We start from the raw sequence: 13,524 nt of genomic DNA, 5'->3' as shown, positions 1-13,524 counted from the left end.
TTCGTGCACATGGTTTGATTTGAGAGACAAGCACTGCTTTCTTGTTTGTGGTAGTCACTCGCTGGCTTTCTGCCCGGTGTCAGTGTCTTTGGTCTAAAACTTCGCAACAAAACTTCTACGTGAAAGCAGAAGATTGACTAAAAATGCAGTTCCAGTTCTGTTTCAGCAGCAACTTGATATTGCTTGGATTTTCATCTTCTTGGGAGATCTAATGAATTTTTATTTAATTAGTTTTGTACTTTTATTTGTGTATACATTGTGAATTTCAGATATAAATTAGTATGATTTATATCCTCTTGAGATTTTTCATCTGGAAGGAGGGAATAAAAACTGGAAATATTTAGATTTATTTTAATGGTAAGAATCTATACAAATTTGGAGTTGTGCCATAAAATCACCTTCAGGTGTTTTAACATGAGAGTTAATAGTTTCTGAGAAGGGTCATGTAGTGCCAGGCTGAATTGGGCTTTTTTATAAAGGATGAATCAGGAACATTATTTGGATGATGTGAATCATCAGCTGGGTGTTCTAGAAACTATACGGTTTCCTTCATCTCAGTTCAGTTGCAGTATCCAAAAGTAGATCACTTCATAAAGCAGTTACGGTTCCCATGACACTTTTGCGGTTGCCAAGAACGTATTTACAAAATCCAGACATTTAAAACCAGAAATATGACTAGCCAACGACATCATAAAAGCTTACTGCCCACATAAATTAGAGAGAAGTTGGGGGAAATCCTGACAAAATGTTTGCCCGTTTCGATTTTAGCCCAGAATGTTGGTTGTTAATCCTATCAAATGTAACAAAAACAGTAAATTGCAAAACAACAAGCCACCTCTCCCTTTGCAGAACGTGGGAGATGTCCATGTGTGTTGCCTGGAATAACAGAGTGCCGTCTACTTCATGTGCCTCTTGATGGTCTCGTGTGTGCTTCACTGGAGTGTCACCCTTTTTAAAAGGTACCTGGTCATTGCTCTTTGCATTGTCTTTTTATTTTACCCATTATTTGAATTATTTCTGTTTTTTAATTCAGCCTTCCGCCTTTCTTTTCCCCTTGATCCTTTCAGCTGAGAGGTTACAGGTCTCCCGCGGTGTTCGCACACACCTACAGACAGCTGGAACGGATCGCGGTGCTGCAGATACGTGTCCATCCGTCGCGAAAACCCTGTGTGGGGACAGCAGCGGCTGTATGCAAGGAACTCCAGGTATCTTCCCCTTCTGCTGACAGCTTGCCATTACGACAACAGCAGAAGTGCCGCTTGTCACTCTACTGTAGAGGCCTGCTATGGACACCAGCTATGGATACTAACTCAGTACTCCCTGGGGCCTTAGGTGCCCCCTTGAATTCCTGTAAGCCCCAATTACTGTAATTTTGGGGCATCGTGGCTTACCGCACAGACTAGACTCCCTATAGAGTTCTCAGCTCTGAGTGTGGTTGGTGTTCCTCGGCTCCCCGTGGAGGGTGGCAGCAGGTGGTGAACAGTGAAACCACTTCCAGTGCTGGGCTGTGCCAAGGAGTACGTTCACCTGCTCGTCTTCTGCTGGTTTCCTCATCTGAAGTCACTGTGGAGTTTAGCATACAGCAAAAAAAATGTGCTTTCCTTACAGCAGGAAATATAAGTAACAGTGAGGGGGTGAGGCTTTACACACTTGTTTGAGCCACCTCCGTAAGTAATTGCTTCAAGATCCGCCATGAGAACTGTGCTCATGTCCATGTCCATCTGTCATTGCTGTTGCACACTTAATCACTTCCCCGTGTCCATCTGTAGTGACAATACGAACCTCTGTGATGCAGCTAAGCAGCCGGAGCCCTGGACGTGGAGAAGCTTGTCCTTTGTTCCTCCACTGGTTTAATACGTTTGTTTTTAAGGCTAAATACCCAAATCGTGAGCGAAGGTGATGGCTAGGCTGTCCACAGCCTGCTACAGTGATTTTCTGATATTCCCTTGACTGTCTACTCTTGATTGTTACTGCTAATGTTGAATCGGGGTGGCAGTGATGGTCAGTAGGAGGCAGACGGGAAGGGAGCACAGAGGAGAGCTGCCGCTGGGCTCAAGGGCTTGGGGCTGCAGTCCACCGGCCCCGCTCGGACCACTTTAGGCATTTGGCCTTTTGAGGGCAGACTCTTTCTGCGGTGTCAGCCTCGGTGGCCAAAAATGATGGGGGATATGAATCAAGTGTCTCTGGCCCGTAATAACTGTTTTTCTGCTTGTGATACTAAGATACCCATTTAAAACGAACTGTTGTTTCGAGCGTTATATTGGCAGTATGAAGCTAATGATTTTCCCTAGATAAGGCTTTTGACAATAATGTTTGAAAGTGCCTTTAGATTGACCAACCAAGTTGTGTATCTGGTCCGAAGGCAATTTTGACTCCAGCTTTTTCATGAATCTCATTCTGGGTGAGGATTTAACCCTGCACTGATGTCTCGCAATGCTATGGCATTGCATCCCTAAACACAGCTTATGGGAGAGGAGGAGATTTAAAGTTCTGCTTTTTATTTTTGTGTGGTTGGTTCACTTCGGAGCACCAGTTTGCAATTTTCAGTTTGTCCTGCAGTCATAAAGATGGGGCTCGTTAGCTGGTTGTGCTAAGCGCTGTACTGTCCTGTGGCGAAACAGTACCTGTCCTGAAAAAGTATTAGATATGGCAGGCAACAACTGGCAGGGGAGAAGCTACGCACCCAGAAATTTGAGGATTTCTTTCATCAAAGGGCTTCAAAAGTGCTGCAACACCCAAATTTGAGCATCCTTTCTGTCACTGGAATCATCTCCCTAACAGAGACGCTCAGGTGTAAAATAAATGGAGGCAAGTAGGTAACAAACCCCAGAATTTGCAGAAGCTCCGACTCATCTGGCCAACAGTGATTGCTGGAGATGGGCACGGGGTTTCTCGGAGGGTTTTCAGTCATGAGCCTTTTTTTGGAATTGCCTAGACAAGCTGAGCCTCTGTCATGGAAAACTATTAAATAGCAGTTCTTCTGCCAGTACATCACCTGGTTTAATGAGATGCCTAAGCAGACATGCCCTCACAGCCTGCTCTGATTCAGTTCATGGACTTGAAGCCACTAATCTTTCTAGTGGAAACTTCCAGTTGGTACAAACCCTACCAAACTGGCCAGTTAGGGCCATGCTGTCCCCAGGCTGCTTGCCAGAGAAGCAGCCACATCATCCCCGGAAGATTTGAAGGTCTCCTGCCTGCTAGGCACCCTCATCGTCTGTGCCGGTGGGTGGAATGGGTTGCTGAAATAGGGCAGCCTTGCTTTGTCTGTCTTCGGTGGGAGGTCTTCATTGTGAAGGAGCTCCAAAGATGCGTCCCAAGCAGGGCCAGTCAGGTGGATAAACCAGAGCTGCTTAGAGATGGGACGGCAGAGGAACGAGGAGGGATTTTTTTTTTGTGGCATTTTGCAGAGAAATGGGGACCTCTGGGACTGTAACGCCTGGGTCTCTTTACGTGTTTAACCAGTGCCAGCCCGTGTGAAGAAAACCCCAAACTCTCCTGTGCCCATCCTGGTCCCATGGGTTTGTTGCCCAGCAGTGATGCTGGGGAGGAATTACGTATAAACCCCAAAGTGCTCTTGCTGGTAACCTGGCTCAGTGGGGAAGTGAGGAGCAATTTTGTTGTTATTTTTGAATTGTCTTCTGCAGTCACACGGGAAAAGCTTTTCTCACCATGTAGCAACGTAGGAAATGTTCCTTTTTCTTTTTTTTTTTTTTTTTTTTTTTTTTTTTTTTTTGATTCAGGTCCATCTAATCAGCTCCACCTACACAGTGGCGGTATAGCCAGTTCTCACACGCTTCCTAATAGCCATCTGCCTGTGCAATTAATGGCTTGTCTGCTTTTGCCATAGCTTGGAGGAAAAGACCGAACAAGAGCTTTGAGTATTTGCTTAAAATATCTGAAGTGTCTGTGTGGATGCTCCGGAGCCGATACTCGGCGCTGGCTACGAACAACCCCCACTTTCTCCTCTTGTAAAATATTACAGAGCAACTGGCCTTTTCCATCGTGCCTTTCAAATAGGGCAGGTTTCCCACCTGCCGTGTGAAAAATTAACAGCTGTGGCAACATAATATTCCCAAAATACTCACTTCCAAGAGCTGAACGCGAGGCTTTTGATGTCAGTTTGAGAGGTAGGATGGCTGGCATCCCGGCTTCCCCGCCGGCGCGTTCGGTGGGTGGGCAGAGATGCTGAAAACAGCTCTGGAACGAAGTGCTTCCAACTCAGCTTAAGAAACAGAGTGGAGGTGTTTGGCAGATCCCAGAGGTAAATTTGGTTTGTGTCAAGAATAAATATTTCCCAGGACAACAAATAAAGACCTGTGCAAGCTTTCCCAAGCAGCACCCAGCAGCCGATGGGGCAGGGCTCAGCATTGAGGGAGGATGGAGCCAGGGAGGGAAGGGGAGCACCCGGCGGGCTGCTGGTGCTCAACAGCCTTAAGTCCTGTCCCACCTTTGTGTGGATGCCTCCATCTGGAGGAAGACCAGCCCATCTCCTGGCCGGCCTCCTTTTACTCCCATGCATTACGAAAAATATGTGTTCTTTCCCCCACGTCTGTTTTGTGACCCAGCCAATGGTCTTTGGTGCTGTAGTGCCTCCAAATGTGGGGTGGCCGTGCCTGAGCACTTGGGGGACACCAAGCGCAGTGAAATGAAACTGTAGTTGGATTAGAGGCTTGAGCTTGGATTTGATTACCAGAGCATTGCAAGATGCAAGGTGAGCTAAAACGAGAGGGTGTGAAAGCAAGGCGGGAAAGCTGACCCCCTAACTGATGGCGCTGCTAGAGGGCAGGATGCCAAATTGTGTCCCTCAGCCATCAGCGGGTCCCTTGGGTTGGACATGAGCTGCATCAGTGGCAGCTGAAGGACCTTCTGCAGAACATCAGCCCTGTGACACTGCTCTGCAAGGTGGGCAGGTAGGGATATTACCCTGTGCCTGTGCATGGATAGACATACGCTGGTCCCAAAAAGAGCTGGGCTAGAAACGTTGGGCTTGCTGCAAGAAGCGAGGCACTCCAGAAAAAGGTGCTGAGATTCACCTAATTTGATTTAACTGCATCTTGAAGACAACTGTGTTGCTGTTCTGTTGCTATACTCGCGAGCTCAGGACCTCATGGCAGGAGATGTGCTGGCGATGGGCCTTCCTTTCCCCACTGCCACCCTCACCCTGGGGGAATTTGGAGCCCTGCGAATCCCTGCCAGGGTTAAAGCGCAAACAGAGGGATTGCTTAGTGTGTCTTAGCCTGGGTGACAACATCTTAACCTTTCCTTTCCGCTTTGTCACAGGCGTCCTACAACATCAAGCAAGTGTAACCGGGAAAAGCTGCGCAGGGAGAAGCTGTGCAGGAGCAGAGAAACGCTGCGGTGAAATTTCCCCATCCTCCAGTCTTCAGGTGTTTTAATGTGCGGGGAGATTCCCGTGGGTGGGAATGAAAAACGTGTGTTCACGCGGAGTTAGGATCGGCGCGTGGCTGTGTGGGAGAGGAGTTTTGGCTCCAGGGTTATGTTTTCATTATATGAGGTTTCTGCTGTAGCGAGTAGGAGATTTCAAGAAATAAATCGATGTTACTGCCGTCAGGATAAGTCCCAACGGTAGCAGAGCGGCACCGTCGCCATCTCTGGCTTTGCCTGGCCTGAGCCCTTGGCCAGGAGCTAGGTGTCCGAGATGGGCCACATCCTTGCAGAAGCCACGTGTCTAAAAAGCAGAGACACGTATTGGAGAGACTGGAGGGCAATAGCCAAACACCTCTGCAGCCCATTCGCACCGGGGATTTCAACTCCAGGTTCCCACTCCTGGCGGGGGACATTTCCCGTGGGGGTGTGAGAAGTGGGAGGTGAACTCTCCTGCTACAGCATTTCTGCTGTCCCTAAATTGCTCAGAAGCTTTGGCTGTCGTTGGGCCAACGAGGCGGGATGCAGTCCTCACAGCAGAGCTTATCGGGGGTGCGAAGTGCGAGTCTCTGCCCTGCGGAGGCTCTGAGTGCCGCGAAGAAGTGGGTGACACTGTGCGGGAGCGTGTTTGGGGGCTCCCACAGAGCAGCATCCCCGGGACTGCAGGGGTGAAGGGGAGGCTCTGGGATTTCCCACGGCCGTGGGAGTCCTGAATTAAAACCAGAGACACTCTCATTACCTGCAATAAGACTTCAGGCACTTGAAGATGATGCCAAGTAATATTTTTTTTTAATGCAAGATGTGCTAAGCATGTAAAATATTGAGTCCAGCCATTCCCACGCTCTTTTGCATGCCAAACTCTCCCCTGAGCACGACCTTCCTCACCCCCGTGGTCCTCCTCACCCCCACGACCCTCCTCATCCCCACATACTCTTTCAAAGCAGCAACTCCGCTTTGTTCTCGCCCCTTTGTACTCCTCCTCCCTCGGAAGCCGCCATCACCAAAGTCAGCGTGTTGCTCTTACTAATAGCAAAGTAATCAATTTGAGTCACTGTATACATTAGTAATGGCCATGTAATTCTAGTGCAAATTAGGTTTGGGCAGGCTGCGAAGCCCGAGACATCTCGTCTTCCTGAGCAGAGCTTGGATTTACTGTCCTCTGGGGAAGGCCGCAGCGAAACACCCCCCTGCCCCCCTCGCAAATCCTCCCTTGATTGGATACAGTATGGTCGTCTGATTAAAATTGTGCAGTGGTTCAGAAAATGATTTTCAGCCAGTGCTTCACAGTAAATTACTTTTTTTCTTTTTTTTTTTTTTTTTTTCTTTTTTCCCCCAAGACAACAAATTTTTACCTCAAGTACAGCTGGACACTGAAACGAGAAGCTGAAGAAAAGCAAGATACCACGAGGCAAAGACGGAAGGGGGGTCGGGGGAGCCGCCGGCAGCGGTGACACCCTGTCACGGGCCATCCCTGCTGTGCAGACCTGCATCTCCCATGAGCCCTAAGCCCGGCGCCCACTCCCACGGTGGTGCTGCCCACTTAGCACCCAAATCCCTTTTCCCACCAAAGTCAATCCCCTGGCAAGGTTTGCCAGTGCCGTGGGTGGGCGAGGAACACCTCCTGTGGGCAAATATCCTGGTACCCACCGCTGTATCCCCATGTGGGGTGTCCCCTTCCTGATGTGCCTTGTCTGTCCCTGTCACCAAACCACATAGGGAGGTAGATGGGAGGAGCAGAGTGTGTGTCCCTCCTGCCGCCCTCTCCTCCGCCCTAACAGCCACTGCTGCCTCTTGGGCAAGGAAAGCCCCACGGCTACGTGCCCACCAGTGAAGGCCACATGGCATTTTCCAGTCCCGGGTGTTAAAACCACCCATATCACACTGAATGAGTCACTGAAGGAAATGCACAATTTTTCCTCAGGCCACGGAATGGGGTCTCCTTTCTTCCACGTGAGCATCCCGATGGCACCTGGAGACCCGTCTGTCCTGAATGCCTGATCCTGCACCAGCTCGCTCGTCCCAAACACAGCTCATGTTCTTCTGTGCGGGGAGAGCTGCCCACTCCCTTCCACCCTGTGGCAAGGGCTTGGCAGGGAAGGATGCAGCTTCCAAGGTCAATCTCCTATTTCTAGGGTTGCCCAAAGGAGGGTCAGGAGGTGCACCACCCTGCCAGAGTTTCTAAAAGAACATCTTGAGCATCTGCCTGCGAGAAGGTGTCTTTGGTAATGGCAATACTGTCCCAATTTCAGCGTGTTCAAGCGTTGAGGAGGAGTGAGATTTAAGCGTGCAGCAATCAGCCCTTCCAGGTGGCTTTTCATGGACCTTGTGCCCACCTATTCCGTGCCCACCCTATGCACTGGGTGCTGGGCTGGGTCTCCAGGCATTGGTCACCCAGCGGTGGGCACATCTGGACAGAGCCTCGCTCTAAGTAGCTACCACTCCATGGCAGGGGGCTGTGTCCGTGTGAGGAGGTAGGATAAGGAATTACAAACAAAAAAAAAATAAAATTCCATGTAATGCTGCAGCAAAGGTGTGCCTCAGAAGGAGTGGGTGGCGGTGGGGAAAAGGGAGATGGGATTTTTTTTTTTTTTTATTACAGTTGGGTAATTTATTGACTGTGGGCGCAAGTGTCGGTGTGTCTATGTGTTGTTTGAAGTGTCTTTCAGCAAGTGGTATGGCATTGCTTAGGGGTGGTCATACACCGAGATGAAGGTCTGAATTTATCGTCCTTTTTTTTTTTTGTTCCTGGAGGCTCTGTGACAGCCCGGGGGAGTGGACAACAAGCAGCTGTGAACCAGCTTTATGTACGCTGTATTTAAGATGTATGTCTGCGGTCAAATAAATGTAAATCTGATTTCCTCCCTTTTGAGAACTAAAAAAAATAAAAATTAAAAGTCTGTCGATGGCAATGAACCACCTGACTTTAACAACCCTGGAAGGAGAGGAAAATTTGCACGTGGTGCAAACTAGTGGAGAAGCTTTGCCACAACTGATCCCAACTTGCCCCCCCCTCCTCCCCCTCCTTTGCTGCAGCACGGGCTCTCTCCGCTCCGTTTTCTCCGTGAGAATTGGGTAGTGCGGGGAGGGAAGGGCTGTTTATTACATTAAGAAAACGCGTTTCACAGCATATTGGCACCGAGACTGGAAAGGAGCAGCTTGGTGTCCCCACTCCCTCTCCTGCTCCCTGCAGGATCGTTCCCCACCAGGGGTGATTAGTGCCTTCGTCCGTCCAGTTTGAAATGTCACATTTCCGTCTGCAATTAGAAGGAGCTTTTATCCGCGGGATGCATGTGTGTGTCTGAGGGGGTGTTTTCATTCCCTCCAGGTGAATGTTTTAGTAAGCAACGTCCAACACGTAACACAAATACTTGAAAAGAAACATTTTACTATTACTAAAGACTGTTATTGCAGCTTTCACGACCTTTCAGAGATCCCTGGGAACCTGAAAGAAGGAGTGGGCTTCTGAAAGGAAGCATGACCTTGTTTTTAAGCTGGGGCGCAGGAGAGAGGTGGTTCCAGCGTGCTCAGGTCCCAAAAGGAGTTGCTGTCACCCTTTCAGGGCTTGCCAATGCCAGCCCGCTGGGACCCAGCAGCAGCAGATGCTCAGCCCCTCCTGAGACCACCTCCAGGCAGCTGGCGGCAAAGGTCCACCACATTTTGGTGGAGCTTGGGCAACAGATGCCGAAGGGCACATGCCACGGGTGAAATACTCCGTGGTAACGGAGCAGCTCTGTGCTGCGCTCTGCGGGTGCTCAGCATCCCTTTGCTGGGGGGGTTGAGCCCAGGCAGTGGGGCCGCCAGCGCTGGGCAGGGAGAACTTGCTTCTGGGGACTCCAAGGTAGCAGAAAGCATGCTAGGAAAATTCACGGTCCAAGGATAGGGCTTGGGCGTGGGGCTGGCAGCATCCGGGCTGTGCGACGTTTGGCACAGTTTCTACCACAGATTCGGCCCGTGCCATCTAACACTCTTCTGTACGGCACCTGGACATGGGTAGGGTGATGTCATGGGGCCAGGACATGCCTCCTTGAGGAGTCTGGGTAAAAGCAGCCAGTCGGGGAGGGGAAGAGACACATCGCTGCACGCCACTCATAATAACCAGGCCTTGTGCTATTTAATTTACTACTACAGACATATCTAAACATGCCTTGAAGGTCATGAAAGAACCGTCCTGCTCGAGGATTTCATCCTAAATATGAAGTCCCTCTCATTCTGATTTGTCAGTGTATCTGCAAACATAGGATGAAGTTTTCAGTTCTATTAACTATCGAGTAGACCCACTCTTTATAACAGAGCAGAGTATAGCTCCAAATCAGCCAACATGGCAGAACAGAGGCCTTGACTATGACATGTAATTTAACAGGATTACGTGTTTGTTTCCTGCCAATGCTTCCTGCATGTGTACGCATGAGAAGACGAGGGTCCTACCCAAACGACTTAAGAGTTTTCAGGTATGATCCTACAAACCCTAATTCACACAAGTAGTCTCAGTTACTTCAAAAGGGACTCTTCATAAAAAGGAAATTTGCCCCTTTAGAGTTGAGAAGGTAGAAATTGAAAACATTGACTCAGCCACGGTGCACCACCTATATAATTTAGGGTATACATTTAACAATATAAGCACTAATATATTCAGCTTGGCAGCCAAGACGTTCAAAATTAGGGCCCTAATATTAGATCTCTTCAGCTGTATTTGGGATGCAAGAAGCCTTGAGGCACCAATATACGGAAGGAGATACCTAACTTTAGGTACATGAAGGGGTTGTTGACCTTCAGAACATTATTTGGGGTGAAAGTTCAGTATTCTGTGAAAGGGAGGTCTGAGAAAGCGCTCTTATTTTTCCAATTCCTGTCCTGCAGGCTGCCACTATTCCTGTTGCTCTCTGGGAGTTGGCACATTTAAGTACTTTTTGTAGGGTCAGATAGGTCTGCACCCATAGTCAATCATGCCAGCTCCTTGGCCCACCTTACCTGCTTCATGGTTTTTGTCTCCATCTCTGGCCAGTGGTGCTACATCTCTCCCAAGCTGGTTTTCAGCTGCTGGCACCATCCTGGTTTTGGCCCCTGGTGGTGCTGGCTTTAGAAGGCACCACAAAACAGGAGTGTAGGAACAGAGCAGGATCAATGTGTGTAGCCCCATCTCAGGATGTCTTGATGTTTGAGACCCCAGAGCTCTCATCGTCAAGCATCTAATGTCAAAATGATGTCTTGCTGATACAACATCATCGTCATCTTCTGTTGTGTCATACATCTCAGGGTTGCCCAAACAGCTTCTTTCTTGTGAATAATTTGGCAATTACTCCTGTTCATCTGTGGTCTTTCCATAGCGTCAGCTGCATCTTTTAGGTCAGAAACCATGTACAGAGAAAAACCTATTATGTATTCAGGTTAGGTGGTGTCATGCTACCAGGGAAGCAGTGCACTTGCTGTAGGAGTGGCCATGCTGCTGCTGCGCATAGAATCATAGAATGGTTTAGGTTGGAAGGGACCTTGAAGATCATCTTGTTCCAACCTGTCATGGGCTGAGACACCTCCCACCAGACCAGGTTGCCCAAGGCCACGTCCAGCCTGGCCTTGAACACCTCCAGGCATAGGGCCTTAACAACCTCTCTGGACAACCTGTGCCAGTGCCACACCACCCTCAAAGTGAAAAATTTCTTCCTAATGTTCAATCTGAACCTGACCTCTTCCAGTTTAAAGCCACTCTCCCTCATCCTATCGCTACATGCCCTTGTTAAAAGTCCTTCCCCAGCTCTCCTGTAGGCCCCCTTTAGATACTGGAAGGCCACTATAAGGTCTCCCTGGAGCCTTCTCTTCTCCAGGCTGAAGAGCCCCAACTCTCTCAGCCTTTCCTCATAAGAGAGGTGCTCCAGCCCTCAGATCATCCCCATGGCTCTCCTCTGGGATGAAGCTTCAGGATGGTGCTGCACCCTCCACTTGGAGATCCCCAGCTCAGTAAAAGCCAAAATTTGAAGCCTCCCAAGAAGACTCTTAAAAGCCACCTGGTGCACTGAGATAAATACAATTGGACTTTCAGGAGACACGCTGGGAGATCAGGTCCTCACTCTCCTACCTGATACAAATAATTAGAAGCCACTTTATGTGGACTGCATTAGTTTGTCATCTGTCTTAGTGATAATGGAGACTGAAGTGGTTCTGCTATTGACCTGATATTTATTTTAAAATGTGCTTACGACCTAATTTTAAGCATTGATGTATGAAAATCCTGCCCTTGGTTTTCAGAAGAAAGTCAGAGAAAAAGAGGATGAGGAAGAACATAATGAGAAAGGAAATTCATGAGGAGGACTCATGGCGAAGGGTGCAGGTATCGTGGGTCTACCTGCAATCGTAACTCTCTTGCCTTGTAGCCACTTCAGAGCACGGGATGAAAGCCCAAAACCCCAAAGAAAAGACTTTGTGTACAGATTAGCATCTTTTCTAAATCACTGTTATTCCACATTACCTGACACGTGTCCATGTGTCCTACTATGTGTTCTGTGTGTCCTACTACATGTTTCCTCACCCCATGGGGGTGTGTGTTGTCATTTCGCTTTTGGGGTGACTTTGCACAGGTCTCAGATAAGTCACCGGGCAATCGACCAGGATGCTTGTGGCTTGCAGGTAGTCCCCCCTCCCGCTTTTCCATCTACCTTACCGTTTTTCCTCTTTCGCTCTCAATTTACTTGTTCTTCCCTCGTTCCTCAGTGTTCTGGCACTGCCTTTGCCATACAGCTCACGAGGTTTCGTCCAATTCGGACAGGGCTGATCTGCAGGGAAAACCGACTAGATTTTGAATATACAAAAGCAAAAGCATGAAGCCCAACATGTCAGTAAGGGGCAGGCTTTAATTACCTAGCCATTATTGGATTACTCCGGAGTAGAGGAAATATGACTAATGCTATGTCTGTGCTTCTGGCATACGACTGCTGTCAAATTCAATAAGGACTTATTAAACATCACAGAGGTGTGACTAAAGAAAACGATGAGGAGAATGTGGAAAATAGCAATCATGGTCCTATTGTGTGCTCTGTGAATTTCTAATCTGGGATGGTGGGGAATGTCTGTGGGGGAAGAGCAGGAAAAAAATTGCTGTATTTTGCCATCAAAGAAAATCAAAGTTAGGCTTCAGGGAAAGCCATCCTAACTATGGAGTGATGGGTGATCCCCTGGTCCAGGTGACCCCGGGGTGGTGCTGAGTGTTCTCTCACAGCCTTTCTGGGTGTTGATCCCTGCTTCAAGTGTGGCTTATTCTCTTTACAGGAGACAGTCGCTGACTGAAAAACTCAGGAATGGTCCTGAGAGGAGAGACCAGAGTGCAGGTCTGTCCTCCTCTGGCCAGCACTACCTGAGAAGACAAGGGTCCTACCCAAATGACTTAAGAGTTTTCAGGTATGATCCTACAAACCCTAATTCACACAAGTAGTCTCAGTTAATTCAAAGGGCGCTTTTCATAAAAAGGAAATTTGCCCCTTTAGAGTCGCGGTCTCATTTTTCCACCTCTCTGGTCTAGGTGTAGTGCAACTTGGGCATCTCAGCTCCAACTCCAGAGTTGGACACAGAGAAAGTCTGAATCTTAGCATACCCACAACCTGTAGGAGGGCTGGAATAGAAGGGCTGTTGCTTGGAGCCTTTTCTTGCTGCTCAGAAACTCGTCTTCCATCTGTGCAACCCCCCAGGGTACCAGTGCCAAAATATACCCATCCTGCACAGGCTGCATGGTGGCTTACTGGTGGTGTTTTGGAGAGCAGGAGCTCTACTTTGGTGACACAAGAAAATGCAAAGTGTCTGAAGATGTCCGATGTGAGATCCAAGCTCTGGGAGAGGCAGGAATTTGGGTACACGTATCTGCCTGGTGCCTCCTACCAGCTCCTGACTTTCTGGCTTCACCCCTCAGAGGTACATCTTCTCCCGCTGAAGGAACAGGGAGGTCCTCTGTTTAGCAAGTCTGTATCATCCCAGCATAGCAGGGCACCTCGTATTTTTTATGTCACTGTACAACTATTAATCACCTAAGCAGGTCATCCAGAGCATCATCCTGAATCAGACTCTTCTGAGATGGGCTTTTATTTAGGAGTCAGCACTGAAGACTGCACTGGAGAGTCAGGGCCTGCTATGAAACATGCAATTATCTCCTCGGAA

At 48.7% G+C, this 13,524-nt stretch overlaps 1 long non-coding RNA gene across 1 annotated transcript; it reads left to right on the top strand.

Moving 5' to 3' along the window:
- Nucleotides 1-906: 906 nt before the first annotated feature.
- Nucleotides 907-5,476, top strand: LOC309669257. Its single transcript, XR_014268895.1, has 3 exons — nucleotides 907-959; nucleotides 1,068-1,205; nucleotides 5,284-5,476. It is a non-coding gene; the product is annotated as an uncharacterized lncRNA (long non-coding RNA).
- The last annotated feature ends 8,048 nt before the right edge of the window (nucleotides 5,477-13,524 follow it).

This window comes from Vanellus vanellus, assembly GCF_965231255.1.
Source record: "Vanellus vanellus genome assembly, chromosome: 2".
Classification (NCBI taxonomy): domain Eukaryota; kingdom Metazoa; phylum Chordata; class Aves; order Charadriiformes; family Charadriidae; genus Vanellus; species Vanellus vanellus.
The sequence above is the reverse complement of the archived record's forward strand: the minus strand, read 5'-3'. Positions and strand labels throughout refer to the sequence as shown.